General features: G+C 43.0%; 1 pseudogene; it reads right to left on the bottom strand.

Annotated features, from left to right (window-relative positions):
- Positions 1 to 9,704: 9,704 nt before the first annotated feature.
- Positions 9,705 to 11,077, bottom strand: LOC112838143 (non-POU domain-containing octamer-binding protein pseudogene; annotated as a pseudogene).
- Between the last annotated feature and the right edge of the window lie 2,890 nt (positions 11,078 to 13,967).

Below are 13,967 nucleotides of genomic sequence, written 5' to 3'. Positions count from 1 at the left end.
GCTCAAACAACACTTTCCAAGCAAAGATGGAAGAGAGGAAGGAAAAGTAAAAGCCCTGGATTTTGCCTTACACTCAGTAATCACTTAATAGATATTTATGAATGGATACCAAGGTTGGAGAGAAGCCCTCAAAGCTTTCCCCTAAGGCAACTGGGTGATCTGATTGGCAGGACTCAATTTATCAGCCTCCTCCAGGCAAGCTTGGGAAACAGAGCAGGAATGATGGGGCTGAAGCTAATGCAATTTCAGATGAATCCATTAGAGTCGGGTCCCTGGACTGTTGGAAACTGGGACGCAGAATTAAAGTGCCCTTTGTAATTTATACTCAGACACAAACGGCATATGGGTAGTGGAATCCTTACTTTATATTCTGACTCCTTTCCTCTGGCCCTGGAATTGGTTATCCAATGATGAGAGCTTCCAAGAGCTTCCTTAAAGGAAGAAAGCTGGGGATCATTTAAGAGCAATCCTCAGCCCCGTCCCAGAGCCAGGTGAGCTGACTTGTTGAGCTCCCCAGCAGTCTTTCAAGCTTATGATTATACTATGTGGGTAATAGGAGGCAGGAGAGAGGAGGCAGGCAGACTGGGGGAGCGCCTGTCTGAAGAGAAGCTGTCAGGTTCGAGAGAGCAGGCAGACAGGCTGGAGTCTATTTCATAGTGGCCCTCGACCCTGTTACTGAGACACTGTAATCAATAAATCATCGCATATGAAGGTATCGATGTTTCCAGAGCCTCTGTGCGTAAGCGGGGTCAGCTGGGAAAGTATGAAGTCTGCATCCACGGAGCTCTCTTATTTAGCATTCATGAAGAGATAGAAAAGGATATTTCAGGAATTGCTGCTTGGAGCAGAAGTGGAGAGAGAGAGGGAGAGAGCACGTGAGAGCACATTTTAAAATTTACACCATTGTCTTATCCCTGGGAAGAAATCAGGGGAATCAGAAAGTTAAAGACTGCCAAGGCAGATCTCCATCTCTTAAGACTGCATGGACTTTAGGATCATAGGATTTTAGAGCCAGAAGTGACCTTTTGTGCATCTCCCTGATGTTGTAGATGAGGGAGCTGGGAAGCACTGGGCTCATGCTTGCAATAGTGAGAAGCAGAGCCCAGGCCACACCAGGGGCACCTGAGGCCAGCTGCAATCCTGGAGTACCAGATTCCACCAGCATCTCTGGACTCAGCATCCTCCAGAAAACAAGTATAATAACTAGACCTAGTCTTTTTAATTCATCAAATGAGATAACATGTCGGATGAAAATGTTTTGCATGTTATAAGCCCTATAAGGTGCTATAAACCTCTGAGTAACCATAAGCATCATTAACATTGTTGACATTAAAAACCATTTACCCTGGGGCACCTGGGTGGCTCAGTCAGTTAAGGGCCTGCCTTCAGTTCAGGTCATGATCTCAGGGTCCTGGGATCGAGCCCCATGTCTGGCTCCCTGCTCAGCGGGGGTCTGCTTCTCCCTCTCCGTCTGCCTGCCGCTCCCCCTGCTTGTTCTCTCTCTCTGTGTCAAATAAATAAATAAAATCTTAAAAAAAAAACATCTGCTTCTATTATATTGTCACTGTAAATAACAACGACACATTTCCATTCTTTGCAAGTGACTTTTCAGTTGACACTTCCTTTTTAACTCTCGAATAACAGTTCCTGTAAGTTTTCCTTACAAGCTCTTTTTTCTCATTATACAAAGTAATATATGCTTATTATAGATAATTTTCAAAATACCAAAAGACATAAAGAAAAAAAATGTCATCCATAGTCCCCAAACCCAGAGATAATCACCATTAATCTTTTGACGTATTTCCTTCTGGTTTCTCCCTGTGCATATTTTAACAGAATTACAATGGTATCAAACAGAATATTCTATTTCTTGATTTTTTTTCATTTAACATTGTGAAACATATTTTCCTATATCACTAAAAACTTTTTAAAATGCCTTAATGGTTGTATAACATTTTCCCCTACAGATATACCATAGTCTACTTAATCATTCTTCCTTATTAGCTACTAAGTGGTCTCCTTTTGAAAAATATACATTAACACAACAACTAATCATGAATAAAGCTTTTCTGCATCTCAATCTATGAACAACATTTTAGGAGAGATTATTAGAAATAGAAATCCTAGGGCACCTGGGTGGCCCAGTCGGTTAAACATCCAACTCTTGGTTTTGGCTCAGGTCATGATGTCAGGGTCGTGAGAGCGAGGCCCGTGTAGGGCTCCACGCTCAGCTGGGAGTCTGCTTGAGATTCTCTCTCTCCCTCTCCCTCTGCCCCTCCCCCACCACGTGTGCTCCCTCCCTCTCTAAAAAATAAATAAATCTTAAAAAAAAAAGAAATAGGCATCCTGAGAATATAAATTTTTAAGGTTTTGATACATTTGTTGAATTGCTTTCAAGATTTTATCGGGGCACCTGGATGGCTCAGTTGGTTAAGCATCTGCCTTCGGCTCAGGTCGTGATCCTGGAGTCCGGGGATCAAGCCCCATGTGGGGCTCCCTGTTCAGCAGGGAGTCTGCTTCGGCTTCTCCATCTCCCCTTGCCCCTCCCCTTGCTCATTTCTTTCTCTCTCTCAAATTAATAAAAATCTTAAAAAAAAAAAAGATTTTATCAAGTCACCCCTGTCCGTCAGAACTGTAGTAACAAATGACAACAAGCTAGGTGGCTAAAACAAGAGAAGTTTATTCTCTCATAGTTCTGGAAGCAAGAAGTCTGAAATCAAGGTGTCAGCAGCGCTACATTCCCTCTGAAGTCCCTGGGAAGAATATGTCCTGGAGTCTTCCAGCTTCTGGTGGTTGCCGGCAATCTTTGGGGTGCCTTGGTTTATAGCAACATAAGTGCAATCTCGGCCTTCCCCTCTGTGTATCTGCTTGTTCCCAAATCTCTCTCATAAGGACATGTCTTTGGATTTGGGGCCCACCCTAATTCATTAGAACCTCATCTTCATTTCATTGCATTTGCAAAAACCCTATCTCCAAATAACATCACATTCACAGTTTCCTGGGGGTTAGGACCTCAGCATATCTTCTAGGGGGACACAATTTAACCCACAACCCATCTCACGTAGTCCCCAGCAATATCTCACTTCATATTTTAATTGCTTTATGTATACCCTCAAAACAGAAATAGATTTCCATAAAGATCTTCACCAATGTTAAGCATGGTGGAGAGATGACTTTTCAGGGGTTTTTTAGGCTACAGTCTTTTTTACATAAGCTGACTTGATATTTATGTTGATTTGGGGAGCAGCCCTGATCTTTTTTTGATGTCTATCTGTATGCCGTCTCTGCTGTGGGGCCAGGCCTTCCCAGAACCTCAGGGAAGGAGCTTCTATCAGGAGCCATCTGAATGAGACAAACCTGTGTTCAAATCCCAGCTCTGCCACTTGGCACTGTGTCACCTTGACCATGCACTTTGTCTCTCTAGGCCTCCACATATGGAAGGATTGAGCACTTAAGCCAGTACACGGTAATTACTCAGGACATGTTAGCTATGGTTATTAGTGTTTGCTCATGTGGTCATTATTGGCACTATTACCACGTTGCTGCTGAGCCTTCTCAGTTTCCATGTCATAGGGTCTGCCATGTCTGCCATGTCTGCACCTAGTCTTGCCATGTCTGCCATGTCTGCACCTAGTCTTGCCATGTCTGCCATGTCTGCACCTAGTCTTGCCATGTCTTGCCATGTCTGCACACTATTCCTGGAACACAGGCATTTTCTGTCTGGCTCTGCCTCTCTGCTACCCCAGCATTTATTGTCTGGGTTCCCGATGCACCTTGCATGCTTGGATTCTCACCCAGATGTCTGTAGGTTCCCTGCAGGGCCTTGCATGATCTTCCTCTCATGTCAATGGGTGTCCTCTGCTACAGAAACAAGCCAAGGCAGTTTGGTTTCCTCCTTGTGCCCAGTCATATTTCAGTACTCCAAACCCGACCTGCACATCCAGAACTTGCTTTGTGTCTGAGCCCTCCTGCCCAGACATCAGATACTGCCTAGCATTTCCTTTCAGCCAGACCTTCTCTTCCAAGCACTATGGCTCACTGTGATTTTTCGAAACTTGATGACCTTTTCTGGATAATACCAGGCCCAGATGCTTTTTCTTAGCCTGTCCAATCTCTTGTCTATTCAAGTCCTGGTGTCAAGAATTGACTTTGCCAGGATCATCCACAGCCCTGGCTTTGAAAGGATTCTTCAGTACCATCTACAAGAATTCCTGGAATTAAAAAAAAAAAATGGCATTTCCCCCCAATTCAGCAGTTTTCTGCTCCTCAATTACTTTACACTCAACAGAATCAATCATGGGGAATGGGAGGGGAAGAGAGGGGACAGTCGATGCTAAAGTGGTCAGGGGCCATGCGATCGTGCACACATTCTCTCCCACTTCTGATCAAGTAGCAAATTATTTATTCCGCTTAACAAGGTGAGGGAATCATAAAACTCATTTACATACATTTTATCATGTGTATTTATGTTACTTTGGGGTTCCTGCTTCCCGGAGCTATGGTCAAATCCATTAGAGATGAATTTTATCTCTTCTTAATGTCAGAGCCATCCGCTTGACCTCCCTTCATGCATATTCATAGTATCATTAACAGCGAGGCCATGCCCCTCCAGACAGCAGGCATAGAACAATGGGTCTTCCATGACCTGGAATGGCATGGTAAAAGATCACACTTTAAATGATGTTCCACACAAGGTAAGACTTAGTCCCATGAGTCAGAAATAGCCTCTTTGCCCTGCAACACTATGAGTTCTCCTAAATGCTGCCAGACATCTTCAAGCTGTCAGGGACCGGCACCTTCGTTGTTGCCTTCTCCAGGACAAACCTTTTAATTCAAGAAAACAGCCAGAGTTTTAATAAACGCTTAGAAATGCCAAGACTCTAGTTCTGATGAAGGCAGATGTCAAGAGGCAAGATAAAAGATGCCATACTGGGTCTGATCCAGTTTCTCCAGTTGTATAGCTCATTTCCATGATTTATAACTCAGTTTTCCATGTTGTATTACGGGCCTATAGATAGACCTACATACACATGCAGGCCTATTGAAAAGCCCTACTGTAACATTCCCATACTCAAATTCACAAACTGGTAGTGGTGCTGCTCAAGGACTTGACCTTATCTTACTTTATCAGGAAAAGGAGTGACACAGCCCTAAGAGTGGGAGATCTTTCCCTCTGGGCCCTTAAAGTCACTCGATCTTTCTAATCACAAGAGGGTCTTGGGACCTTCCCAGGGTTGCAACCAATATCTAAGGGTTTGCATACAAGATGGTGCTGAGCTCAAGTTCAGTTTTTTTGTTTTGGTTTGGGTTTTTTATTTTGTTTTATTTTTTAAAGGAGACTCTGCACCCAGCATGGAGGCCAACTTGGGGCTTGAACTCATGAACCTGAAATCAAAACTTGAGCTGAGATCAAGAGTTGGACGTTTAACCAACTGAGCCACCCAGGCTCAAGCTCAGTTTAAGAAAACAACTGCAGGATGGAATTCTAGAAAATTGGGAGCTTAGCTATTGTTACTATAGTTGCTTAACTCTCAAAGGATAGCATCTCATGGGAAATCAGATGCCATGGGATATTCACATGATGGAAGAAATGATAAACTGATGAAGGAATGTAAGGCAGTTGGGAACCAGTTTAGAATCCCCCTAAATCTGACTGAGGTTAACAGCTAAGATTTGATCATTTAAAGAACCATTATTTTTAAGGGGCGCCTGGTTGGCTCAGTTGGTGGGGCACGTGACTCTTGACCTTAGGGTTGTGGAGTTTTGACTGGGTGTCAAGATTACTTAAAAATCTTTTTTTAAAAAGAATATTTTTATTGCCCAAAAGAAAATGAGTTTGTGCTAAAGTATAAGCGGTCAAGAAAAGTCTTATTCACAGAACTTACAGAACTGCTTGGCGCATGTGAATTATTTGCTACAATCATGGTAAAGGGGAGAGGCTTATAATAAAGTGAAGGAAGCTGAGCTCTTCGCTTTTTGAGGATGCAGATCTCGGAGCTGAGCTACACAGTAAAATCCACTTATGATTTGGTCTTAGAGGTCTGAGACTGGGACTGAGGTCTCTGACTCAGGGCTGTAGCCTGACATCAAAGGGCATTTCACTCCCTCCCAACACGCTGATGACCTCCTAAGTCAGTCACCTTTCACATCCCTCTCTTGGGGCGGCCTGTCTGGCCCTAATCCCAGGGTTCTGAAGATCTGGAAGGTTGCTCTGCTAAACAGTGGGGGCAACCAGTGGTCATTCACTATAAGGTGGGAAAAATTACTTTCTCATACTCCTGGGGCTCTCAGCAAGGGTGACAAAATGAAACATGAGTTTCACTCTGCTTCTGAATAAGTAAAAACCTATTAGCCTACAATTCTTAATTACATTTTTTTCTACATCTTCTCTCCCTACCAGGAATGGAGACTATTTTAATCTCCCCTTTCCTTGAAACCAGCGTCCACCCCTTTATTCTCAAGAGTGTTCTTTATGTCAGAGAACTGTCATCAGGGGGGTTATCTTTATCTTCATATTGTTCAATATGAACTAGTGTGCATTGACTTAGCTACACTGTATGCAGGACTTTGAAAAATGTGTGGTCAATCCCAATAGTCAGCCCCGATTTATTCATTTGATCTCTTAGCCAACGTTTCTACAACTCTCTCACTGTGTTATGGCTTACAGATTCAGAGCTATGGGTCCCCTCAGAAAGTTGAGATTCAGACAGAAAGAGGAGCGGGTAGAAGAGTTTAAGATAAGTCCGGAAGATTAGCTACCAGATATGCAATATAATTTCAGGAGTTGAAGAAAACGTACGAGAGCCTCAATGAAAGACTTGAAATTCCTATATGTCCTTAAAAATATGTTATACTACAAAAATAAAGAAATTCCCTAAAGGGATTCAGAAGGGAAAAAAGGGACAAGTTTCCCAAATAAAAACAAAAATTAGATTCCACAGTGCTGTTTAGAAGATAATGGTGCATTATTCTCAGTTCTGAGAGGAAAAGTTTATAACCCAAGAATTCTATTCTCAAATTGTTAGTAAATGAAAATACAGATATGACATTCAGTTAAATTTGAATTTCAGATAAATAATGTATATGTTTTTAGGATAAGTATGTCCCATGTAATATTTGGTACATACTTATCCTACAAACATATTTATTGTTTATCTGAAATTCAAGTTTAAGTGAGATCCTGTATTTTGTCTGTCAACTCCAATATAAAAAACATGTATATTTCAGACATTAAAGAACTATAAGATTTACCACACCACATTGTTTTCTACAACAAGTACTTAAGTTATTCACAAAGTATACAAAAATTTGAATAAGAGTGTCATGATTTAAGGGGGTTAAGGACTAGCAGTGAGCACTCAAACTAAATTCAAGAAACCAATGTAAATATGGTTAACATTCTAGGAGAAACTCCATATTATTAAAAAGTAATCATTTAAAGGGAATAGAAATCCTGACAATTTGGAGTCTCTAACTGTCCCAAGAAGTGGATGCAATCAGTGGCTGGGGACAAATTTTTTGTATATTCAGAGGATATTTCACACCATGTAGCAAGGTTAGAAAGAGGAATGATAACACACCTCCTTATTTTGTAGAGTGCTGTTGTATATACTATGCCATTTTGTTCTCACATAGCCCCGGAGGGCTGAGAGAATTAATAATAATAAGGCAGGCAAGCACACATTTCTCACCTACACAGTTGGAAAATGAGGCCAGGAGAGCTTGAATGGATCACCCCATGTTTAACTCCTAGTAAGCAGCAAGCTGTTGTCTTCAAGTTCAGAGGGCTATTCCAAGCCAAAGTGAGATATTCTGTTGGGGTTAGCCAACCCTCAAATCCAGCTTATTGTTACCTAAGAGGTCTGAGAAGCCAGTCCCACTTGATAAATATTTGTTGATTAATTAACATTTTCCTGGTCCATTCAAGTGTTTACTGAGTGAGTTCCATGTACCCATTCATATTCTCTGAAGTATGTAGAAATGGTATGAAATATGACCTCTGTCTTTTAGGTTTAAAATCTACTTAGAGGGGTGCCTTGTGGCTCAGTTGGTTAAGCGTCCAATTCTTGACTTTGGCTCAGGTCATGATCTCGGGGTCATGGGGAGAGCCCCACATCACAACGGGCTCCACACTCAGCAGGGAGTCTGCTTCTCTCCCTCTCCCTCTGCCCTTCCCCCGACTCGTGTGTGCTCCCTCTCTCTCTCTCTCAAATAAATAAATCTTTTTCAAAAATCTACTTAGAAAACCAACACACATGGGACAACCTCAAGACTTCAGGGAAGGGCTATATTTCTGAGCCAAAGCATTATAAAATAGTATTAACAAAATGATTCTAATTTTTCTAATTGATGTATTTTTAATTATGCTTAGAAAGAAAACCCTGGAAATAGAATACTGTCAAGTTTTGTTTTATTCCTTGTGATTTTCTGCATTTCCCAATTTTTTACAGTGAATAGGAAATACACATCAGGAAAAAACATCTTGTTTTGTTGTCTTTAAAGATGTTTTTCAGAAGAACAGAACTTGGAAATGTAGCATTCCAAAAAGGTTTTATGTGATTCTAGAGCTGCATTCTCTGCTTTGTGGCTCATCCAAATTTCCATGGGGTGTGTATTTCACTCCATATATTGAAGACTTGATATAAGAAAAAAAAAGTAAGATGTCTTAACGAGTTTTATATTGATTATTACAGGTTGGAATGATAATGTTTTGGCTATATTGGGTTACATAAAATAAAATTAATCTCACTTGTTTCTTTTTACTTTTTAAAATATAATTACTAGAAAAAAATGTTTTAAGGCGTAAAAGGTATTTTAATAAGTTGATGCTGCATTACTGCTCCATTTCTTAGAAAAACTCCAAAGATATCAGGGACAAATCAAACATGACACACCAATAAAAAAAAAATGGACAGCATAACTACTTAAGATAGGCAAAGGCTAAAAGCTACTGTCTGACCTTCAGCACATAGCAACCCTGTTCCCAAGACTGTCCTAGGCCTATCAAGGATAGCAACATCACAGACACAAAAGGGAAGTTCTGGGTTGTCCTTACCCAAGATGAGAGATGGAGGCAACTGAGCACAAGATTTTTTATTTTTTTTTATTTATTTTTTTTTTGGCACAAGATTTTTTAAAGATACACTCAAATGAAGATGTCTAAGAGAAAAATGTCTTCCTTAGGACACAAAGGGACGACAGGATGAAAATAACAGACCAGGGTGTATGTTGTCCATGACCTCTGTGGGCATTTGCCTGAATCCCCACCTGCACATGTACGGGGCAATGCGGCTGAGGTCATTGGGGAATGTGTGTTTTTGTGGTGTATGTGGCAGTGTCTCTGGGGTTGGGGGGTTAAAAGATGAGAAAGCAAATAGAACAGGATGGACAAAGAATGGAATGATCAAGCTTAATGGGGGCTCTAACTGGATCCCTTTTGCCATGGTTCCCCCCACCCCCAGGCCCTCAACAATCACATGAGACTTCAGGAATGCACCACACAGAATCAATTAGTTCAAAGATATGCCACATGGAAATAATTTGTTAAATATCGCCCCTCCCTTACCCTCAGCCTCCAGCATACTCCCTTAGAGTTGTACAGTCAGAGAAGACTTAACAATTGGGAGGAATCCCCCACACTTTTCCAGGGCAGAATTCTGGCTAGTCCCAAAAAGGGTTCTTCTTTTAAGGATTTTGGGGAAACTTTAGACACTGAAATTTTTATCAGCATTGGCGATGTTTGGAGCAAATTCAGCTCCAGGAGCTGCACAGTTGAACACAGGAGGGGTTCCACCAATTGCCCCAATTCCTTCTGTTGTAGCAACTTGGCCAAAGCATTCAGTTGTTGGTGGAGTTGATCCCAAGGTTCCATCTGGCATCATAGTGTCAGGTCCTGGAGGAGCTGAGGTACCAACTGGCACTGTAGCATGGGGCATGGCACCTCTGTTGCTGATGCCCATAGAACCTCCCATAGCCATCTGGGCATCTCCTGTTCTCTTGCATCAGGGCATGTTCCCTTGAATCCTTCCTACTGTTACCGCATCTCTTCCTCATGTACCTGCACTCCACCTCCTGCCTGAGTGCCAGTTGCTTTCCTCGCTGCACTTCTTGGTTGTGCAACTAACTCTTCCATCCTCCAGAGTTCTTCTCGATGCCTCATCAAATCCTGTCTCAGCACGACCTGGTGCTCATGGCGAACAGCCTCCATCTCCATCTGCAGCTTCTCACCAGCTTCCTTGATGTTGTGGTCCACTTGGTCCTGCTGCTTTTCCATCTCAATGAGTGTCTTCCAGGGCATGGCATACTCATACTCAAAGGAACCAGGCTGCACAAATCTGGGTGGCTGCTCTCACTCCTTGTGAAATTGCTGGTTCTTTATAACCAGCTTCTCTGGAAGTCCTCTTCATCATCCACTTGGGCCTTGGGCTCCACAGTCACAGGCTGAGGAAATGTGGTTAGCAAGAAGGAAGCTTCACTGCACCTGTCCAGAGCCTTCCGAGCCACTGGCTTCCCTGAGAATTCAACAATGCCTTTTCCTGAGTGCCTTCCTCAATCAGTCACGATGACTTCATCCCGCCCTTTCCACCTGGCCAACCACAGAAAAGGCTTCCTGCAACAGTTCGTTGGAAACACTGAGGAAGGTTTCCGTCAGTAAGGGATGCACTATGGCAGGCAAAACGCATGCGCAGCTGCTTTCCACGGAGTGCCATGTTGTCCAGCCCTGCTTTAGCAATCTCCACTAGGGTTCATGTTTCCAAGTGGATAAAGCCAAGAGGTATCCTGTGAATGAAGACTTTGCCTGCCTTCCCTTCTGCCTCAAATAGTTTCCTCATCTCCTCGGTGATGTCAGGAGGAAGATTGCCTACAAAGGGCCAGCTACGTTGGGTGAAGGTCTTCTCTCCTGGTTTCGTAAAATTCTTCAGGTCAATAGTCAAGTCTTCATTTGGGCTGCTGGCTTGTTGCCCACTTGCAGGTATTGGTGGCCGTGGTGGCCGTGGTGATGCTGCTGGTGATGCTGCTGATGCTTCTTTGGAATATGGTTTTGCTTCTCCAAGTTAAAGGTTTTATTGCTCTGCATCTCTGCACCCTTCTACCGACTGTTCTGTCCTCAGAGTAACAGCAACACTACACAGCCTCTAACGTCCCAAGACTGATTACTAGAAAATCTTTAAATGACATGTATGGCTTGCATTGGTTTTCACATCATGTTTCAATGGAACAGTGGGGCTCTAGACTGATAGAACATCTACATGGGGATCAGATTTTCAGATAATGCTACAGATGTGCCATTGGGGTGTCTACAAAGCCCATGGAAGTTCTAAGTGGGCATGCTACCAAAACAGTGAGTTTCTATTTAAAATTAGGGGAGGGACATCTGGGTGGTACAGTTGGTTAAGTGTCTGATTCTTGGTTTCAGCTCAGGTCTGATATCAGGGTCGTGGGATTGGGGGTCTGCTTGAGTTTCTCTCTCCCTCTTCCTCTGCCCTTCCCGCCTGTGCTCTCTCTCTCTCTCTCTCTCTCTCTCTCTCACTGAAATAAATAAATAAATCTTTTAAAAAATAAAATTAGGAGAAAATCTCAGCAACAGGAATCAGTGAATCTAAGTCAGGAATCATTGAGTAGGGTACTTTGGGTTTGTATTTTTAAGATCTTTCTCTACGTGGTATATTCTTTTCCACTACAGTGTTTTGCATTTTAGAAAATATAAAGCAGAATCGCATTTCTACAGTTTGTGGAATAGACTCTACCTACAAGTTAAAGGGCAGGCGATGGATGGGTATTTAAGAGAGGTTCCTGGACACGGTGGTACATACACCGAATCTGGAAGGATGGAGAGTTTTTGACAAAGAAATAGGAGAACAAGGCTCTCAGCCCGGATAGTGTCCTGGGCAGGAGACACATACCGAGCACTACAGGAGGTGGCTGAGAACCCAAACATGCCTGTCTTACTGCCACTCACAGGGATCACTTTTTAACTTCTTTGAGCCTTGGTTTCCTCGCCTGTAAAGCAAAGACAACAGTGCCAACCTCAGTGTGTTGTTGCAAGGAGGAAATGTGATACTTTCTATAAAGTGCTCAGCACAACAAAAGCACACTCCACAGAGTGATGGTAACACACTGTCTCAAGGTACTGCCGACTAGAGGTCTGAAATCAAGATCTTCACCTTGATTACATCCTTTGCCATTCACAGGTCTGCCTTCTAAAGTAAGCTATTTATCACAGGCTTCATATCTTTGGGGGACAGTTTTCACCCCACCACAGGTGGTAAGGACCTAGAGAAAGCAGATTTTCTAACACTCCTGGAGCTCCCAATCATTGGGATATTAACCCCTGGTGTGCTAGGTCCCAGGTGAATGGCCAAGGGCTGGCCTGGGGTGAGGGAAGCACTCACCAGTAGCTATTTGCCAGGTGGGATGGCTTTACCAGTACAGGTTAGCAGAATATTAAGCCTGAGTGGGGGATAGAAAAGGAGAGAAAGAGGCAACTATGAGAGACTTTTTATAGGCAAAATTGATGGGCCTGGTTATGAAACATAAATCTCAACAGACACTGTGTAAAGAGAGATGTTGATGAGGGATAGAAAAGGAAAATGTTCACCTTTAGCCCAGAAGGCTGACCGACAGCCTGCATAGTTCCAATAAGGATCAAATACATGCTGGTTGCTACGTTCTTTTTTAAGATTTTTTTTTATTTTTTATTACATTCAGTTAGCCAACATATAGTATATCATTAGTTTTTGCTCTAGTATTCAGTGATTCGTTAGTTGCGTATACCACCCAGTGCTCATCACAACACGTGCCCTCCTTAATACCCATCACCCAGTTACCCCAACCCCCAACCCCTCCCTTCTGTAACCCTCAGTTTGTTTCCTGGAGTCCAGAGTCTCTCATGGTTTGTCTCCCTCTCTGATTTCTCCCCCTTCAGTTTTCCCTCCCTTCCCCTGTGGTCCTCCCCACTATGCCTTATGTCCCACATGTGAGTGAAACCATATGATAATTGTCTTTCTCTGCTTGACTTATTTCACTTAGCATAATCCCCCAGTCCCATCCAGGTCGATGCAAATGGTGGGTATCCATCCTTTCTGATGGCTGAGTAATATTCCATTGTGTATATGGACCACATCTTCTTTACCCATTCATCTGTTGAAGGGCATCTCGGCTCCATCCAGTTTGGCTTTTGTGGACATTGCTGCTATGAACATTGGGGTGCAGGTGCCCCTTTTCACTACATCTGTATCTTTGTTGCTACATTCTTAAAGGGTCTCATGACTGCCTGTACATCTCACCAACAATCAATATCAAAGTGAATGATAAGCACCAGAGAAATCTTGTGAAAGTAGTTTATGGATAGAAACTTAAAGGAGACATTTAGGATCTAATACTCCCTGCACATCCCCCAGCCCCCCTTGAGCACTAAGCATATAACCACCAGCTTCATACAGCAAAAAGTGCAGCTCTTTCGGCTGATGGGACCTGTCCCTGTGCTACTTAAATAAACTTACGAAGTTGCACCATACAACGTCTCAAGAATTCTTTCTTGAGCATTAGGCTCCACGACCCCGCAACAATATCCCTCTCCGCAAGAAAAATATAAGGGCTTGTACTCCAAGCCATCCAATGTTGAGGCTTCCAGTATATGTTCCAGCGTTGTGTTCTGGGTCCCAGTCCCTGATACCGCTGGAACAGCGGAGGACCCTGCCCGGCCCACATTAATGAATTCACTTCTCAGTCTTCAGACCTGGTGAGGATCCTGGTGTGAAGCTGCCAGCAACAGCAGTGTGTCAGAACAGACTGTTTACCAAGCTCCCGCAAACATGCAAACATCACTAAACCCAGGGGACTGCTCTAAATGAGGAGAAAACAGGTTCTTTCAAGACAGCTAGTGCCCCTGCCAGAAACTACTAATAGAGGGCTGCTTTTCCGTACCGTGTGAGCTGATTAGGAGGTTGATGGATCCTAATCAGAAT

Source organism: Callorhinus ursinus, unplaced genomic scaffold, assembly GCF_003265705.2.
Source record: "Callorhinus ursinus isolate GAN/ISIS: 27379988/994484 unplaced genomic scaffold, GSC_fseal_2.0 scaffold26, whole genome shotgun sequence".
NCBI lineage: Eukaryota > Metazoa > Chordata > Mammalia > Carnivora > Otariidae > Callorhinus > Callorhinus ursinus.
The sequence above is the reverse complement of the archived record's forward strand: the minus strand, read 5'-3'. Positions and strand labels throughout refer to the sequence as shown.